Genomic DNA, 5,908 nt, shown 5'->3' with positions numbered 1-5,908 from the left:
AAAAAATGGTGAAAAGTTACTTTCTTTTTTAGATAAACAATAAAACTAAAAATGTAGAAGCAAATACATTTTCGGGAAAATGATTTTTACATATGAAAGTCGAATGCTGGGTGCTATTCTCCTGCTGAGACTACTATGTACTCTAATGGTAGAAAGTGGAGCTGAACAGGGAGTAATGTGTAGTGCTCTAGGAAGATATGAAAATGAGAGATGAAAATAGAGAAAGTGAGAGAGGAGTTGGTGAGCAGAGATGAAAATGGAGGAGATCTGTGGAGGTGGTCACGGAGGAGCAGACACCATGGATGGGAGAGAAGATGAAAATGGGAGAACCTGCTTCTCTTCTTTGTATGTATTTCATTTCCCTCCTTTTCCTCCTTTTTTTTTTTTTTTTTTTTTTTTTTTTTTTTTTATAAATAAATTAGCCTGCCATGTCAGCAGTGATGCACATTTGGTAAGCAATTCTCTTGCCTGTAGAAGAATAGTTTTTTCAATATGAGAACATACATAACATGCCTATATATATTGAAGAAAGATTAGCCATATCTCATTGTTGCCTCATGTTAGATGTTCATCCTCGTTTTTTCCCTAGTCTACTTTTGATCAATAATTGTAACAAGTTCGCAAAATTCCGTTCGTTCTTTCACAGTGAAATAAAGTGATTGACTTACTGTTCGGCATCTGAGGACATCAACAGTCCAGCAAAATGAAGGGGCGTGTAAGATGGGATGAGGCTAATCTGGAGGAAATTCAGGCAAATAAACCTGTAAGGCAGAAAATCACTGAACCCAAGACACCATATCATCCCATGATTGATGATGATGGATCTTCGTCTCCGATAAGGAATAGGTTTGGCGATTTTGTCAGTGATGAAATGCATGCTGAAGCAATACAAACGGCTTTGAGTGATGTGGTTTCTGCAAGTACAAATGACGGCCGGAAATCAGGTGGCTGGACATTATCTGAGGATGAGGCAGACGTTATGGAGCAGGATGATGAAGATTCTGAGACTGATAGGAATGGTATCAGCTTTAGGGAGCACAGAAGAGTTCACTATGATGAATTCCGCAAAGTAAAAGAACTCCAGCGCGTAAAGGTTCATTTCTTGAAAACGAAGTAGACGAGGATGGTGATGGTAATATGGAAAGAAATAAGAAATGCGATTCATCTTCATCATTAACTACTGGTGTGAAGGAAATAGACATCGATGAAGAAGGTACCGCAATTCTGCCTCAAAAATATTCTGCGCGCAGCTCCGGCTAATGAAGTCTAGATTGAGCCAATCAAGGGCCTGAAAAACTGACAATTTTAGTTACTTATCATTACAGTTTTTTGTTTTTTTGGTAAGAAAAAACTCAATAACTTGTATGTTTTTCAATGCTTGATGTAAAAAACTTCGTTCTCTTACATGCATTTTGGCACTGTTGTGTGACTATATGTTCATGTTCCACGAACAATCTAAGTGAATATGCTTTTCGAATCATCTAAGCTTGTCATTCAACGATCAGAAATTAGCATAATATTCTATTTGCAACTTAAAAAATAAAAATAAAAAATTGTAACAATATTAATTTCTTTGCAAATAAATAGGACGTAGTTTTTTTTTTTTTTAATGCGACTTCAATTAATAGATCATATAGGGTGCCATACAAAAGAATTGAAACGTGCGTAAGTAGCCATTCTTTTAGGATTAAATGAATAGCAATATTGTCCATTGTACATGATATGAAATCTATCATAAATGCATGCCTCACTTCTCCCCATTTATATTGAACAATTGGGATTTGAAACTTCAAAAGATTCTATCGAAGCTCTACAATTTAGAGGCTGAATTCATATTTATTGTTGTCCAATACTCCAATTATTTATCATATGACTTCCATAAATCAGAGAATTCACATAGAAGCTTTAGAAAATCTATTTTTATTTTATTTTATATATAATTGGATATAGTAGCCTAGCTAGCTAGTACCAAATTCGGCAAGATATATAATGCAATTTCGTCTATGAATGATAATGGAGGTTGTACATGATTTTCATGCATGCACCAATTAAAAAGCTTTCCACATGCAATTACAACTTGTAGTTGAGATAAAGATTAAGCCATGTATCTTGACACATGACTTGAACCGAAGGATCGTCGATCATGCAATTACAACTTGTAGTTGGACATTAATCTTTTTGACATAATTTATCAATTTAGTTTTGGAATAATTTCATTTAGAACTTCGAAATTGATAAAAAAAAAAAAAACAAAAAAATAGTTGTAAATATTTTTATTTATTTATTAAATTAACTCCGAGACGTGAGAAAAGAATGAAAAAATAAAAAATAAAAATTCGATCCAAAAGTTGTAAAATATATTATGCTAATCACTAGCATGCATTCTCCTAGACCAAAATTAACCATTCTCACCTTTGAATTTTTTATTTCAAATTTCACGAAATCTGTACCAAAGCCATTAAATAAGCCACTACATATCGCCCCAAATAAATAAATAAAGGTGTGACATCAAATATTATTCTTTCGGCCGGCTTAAAAGTGGATGATCATATCATGACTACAATGCCTTCTCTTTTTATCTTTTTAGGTTTCAGTACGTATAATAATAATAGAGTACATGGTGAAATTGAAAATAAAAAATTGAAGTTATTTTTTTATTTATTTATTTTTTTTCGGTATTGAATTGGAATTGGTTTTGGAAAGCTTTTTAATTTGGTGCATTAAAAATGCATTACCTCCATGAATTGATTCATAGACGAAATTAAATTTACACTGTTTTGCCAAAGTCCAATCCGAACTTAATTATAACAGACGTAGATTAAGAGAGGTAAACATATGATCATGCCTTATATAAACAAAGAGAAATGTAAAATAATTTTAAGTCTATTTACTAACTACATTTACGAATACAATTATTTCAATAAAATATTATTTATTTATCAATTTAAATTCATTATGAAACGTTAAAATCAAATAATAATATCTTATAAAAACTTTAGTATTTTATTTCTTTATAAAAATTATATCACTTTTTAAAAATAATCGCTTTATTAAACTAAGAAAACGTGTTCTGCACGTTACTTTACTGTTAACGGTTTGTCTCCTGCGCTGCATAGTTTTTTTTTTTTTCCCACATATTTGTTGTTTCCAGTCATACCCAATAACACTTGCAGTAGTAAATAATAAGATTTTAATTCTAAATGTTTTAAAATAGATTTAAGTTTATCTTACTATTTAATGTTAGAAATTATATTTATTTTTTTAAAAGCATTACGTTATTAATAAAAAATTTTCCTTAATAAAAACAATATTGATTCTTAAAAACAATATTGCTATACACTGGGCAAACGTCCCTTGGACATTGCCCAACTACTAGTAAATATATATTTATAAATTTAACAAATAACAAAAGTAAAAGAAAAGAGATAACTTTAGGTTCCTTTAGTTGATTGAAAGTAGAAAATTGTGTTGGACTCCACCCAATGGGATTGAAAGATAGAGGCAACCAAAAAGAAACAAAAAGAGAAAAAGACTCAGATAAAGGCCATCGATCGTGATAAGAAAAAATAAGCATGCCCTTGAAAAAGAAGCCAGCAAGTGCTCTAAAGTACGTATGTATGTGTGTCCTACGTTCCTCCAAAATACAATAACAATCCACCAAATTAAACTTTGCAAATGTTATGCTTAATAGCGGGTTATCCCCATTAACTCCGGCGGTAGGGGGTTGGTGGGGGGCAGACCCACTCCTACCTCATGCCAGCGGCAATGACAACGAGACGGAGAAGAGGGACTGAGACAAAGATGACGAAGATATGAGAGACAAAGAAGAGAAAGTGAGACACAGAGTCTGAGGGGGGGGAGAGAGAGAGAGCGAGATGAGAGATATTGGAGAAGAGAAAGTGAGATATAAACAAAAAATAATAGTAAAAAAAAAAAAAAAAAAAGAGAGACATAGAGAGAGAAGAAAGTAAAAGAATAAACAATAAAAAAGACAATTAATTAGAAGAAAGGCAATTTAGCATTACCAAAATCACTCCCTGCTTGTTTTGGGGCGATAGTGGGTTGCCAATATATATATATATAGGTGGGTACACGTAAAACTAACCCACTATATATCGTGCTCCCAAATAACTTAAGGGTGTGATACCAATTGTTCTTTAGTCTTAAAAGTGGATCGTGACATTACCATGCCTTTCTCTTTTTATCTTTTTAGGTATGGGTATATATTAATTTGTAAAATTTGAAATAAAAAAATTTAAAGTTGAGACTCATGGTTTCGGTTGAAGTCACATCAAGATGGGTACTTTATTCCAACTTCGTAACAAGACTTAACTCGGACTTTTGATACAGATGGCCATGTTTTCTTTTGTATTAAGTTGGAATTGATTTTCGAAAGCTTTTTGGTGCATTAAAAAAAATTAATATTGCATTACCTCTACCAAGATTCATAGAAGAAATTATATTAATTAACGTTGTGTTGCCGAATTTGAGAGCTTATTATATGCATCTATATTAAAAGAACAAGTTGTGAATCTTGATCTAGATGATCAGCTTCTATGTGAACTCATGGACATAAAATGGGAGACATATATATGAAATAGGTTAATCTACATACGACATTTTTTTTTTTTTAATTTTTGCATGCTGCCCAAAAAATTTATTTAAACAACAGTAAATGTTTTAAGGCCAATTTCATCTTCTAACTCTTTCATAATCTAGATCTTAGAATATGAGTAGGAACTCTAGGAAATCAGCCCCGTTTAGATAGTGAAAGTATTTCATCTCATCTCATGCAATCTCATAATTACAACTTTCTCAAATTTTTACACAACATATAATAAATAATTTAACTTTTTCAATTTTCAAAATAATAATAATATGCTAACAAAATTTTATTCAACTTTTAACTTTTATCTCAACTCATCTCATTTCAACTCACTATCCAAACGGCACCTAAATCTCACTTGTTGAAGGTAAAATGGGAGAAGCGACCAGGCATCTAGGATAAATTTGATATGCGAAATGGGCATTCCATTTCCCTTAATTCTAAATGAGTGAGTATATGTGGAAATTGTTTTGTCTGATAACATGAATACATGATTTATTAATTGAAATCAGATTAAAATCTCTAAAATACACTTCCCATTTTTATTTTCAAGAAAAACTGATCTACCCATTTTTTCAACCTAAAGATATTTATAAAAATAAAAAGAATCACGTGATGATCAGTCACTCATAAAAACCAATGGGATGGTTCAACCATGGTCATGAGGGTGGTTTGACAGCCCCTGTAATGCATGGCATGGTGGTGGACTGGTGGTTGCAGCACCCTGGCCTGGGAATTAAGAGTGGCACCACCTGAAAGGAGGGACGGAGGAATTAAGAGTGGGAATTAAGAGTGGCCTGGGAATTATGATGTCCAGATTTTGGTGGGGCCAGAGAAAGGAGGAATGGAAAATTGCTTGAATGAGCTGGAAAAAAATGTGTGAACCAAAAGGGAAAGGGGGTCTCAGTTTCAAGGATTTATGGGTGTTCAATTTGTCTTTGTTAGCCAAACAAGGGTGGAGGATTTTGAATGAGACAGACTCTTTGCTTCACAAAATTTTTAAGGCAAAGTATTTTCCCCAATTAGATTTGTTAGCTGCTGGTTTAGGAAGAAACCCTTCTTTCACTTGGCGTGGTATTTGGGAGGCGACGAAGTTGATGAGTCATGGATGCTCTTGGAGAATAGGTGATGGTAAAACCACTAAACTTTGGAAGGACCCCTAGATTCCGGGCCATCAATCTTTGATGAAGGAAGCTGTTTTAGTTCCAGAAGTTCTTCAGGATGTGTCTGTTGATAGTTTATTTGATGATGCTCAGCGAGGTTGGAATTTGAGCCAGCTTCGAGCTCTCTTCAATCCAAGAT

General features: G+C 33.1%; 1 pseudogene; it reads left to right on the top strand.

The window, feature by feature from the left end:
- The first annotated feature begins 426 nt into the window (after positions 1-426).
- LOC122299780 lies at positions 427-1,434 on the top strand (annotated as a pseudogene).
- Positions 1,435-5,908: the final 4,474 nt, after the last annotated feature.

This window comes from Carya illinoinensis, chromosome 16, assembly GCF_018687715.1.
Source record: "Carya illinoinensis cultivar Pawnee chromosome 16, C.illinoinensisPawnee_v1, whole genome shotgun sequence".
NCBI lineage: Eukaryota > Viridiplantae > Streptophyta > Magnoliopsida > Fagales > Juglandaceae > Carya > Carya illinoinensis.
This window is presented reverse-complemented; position numbering and strand designations above follow the sequence as displayed.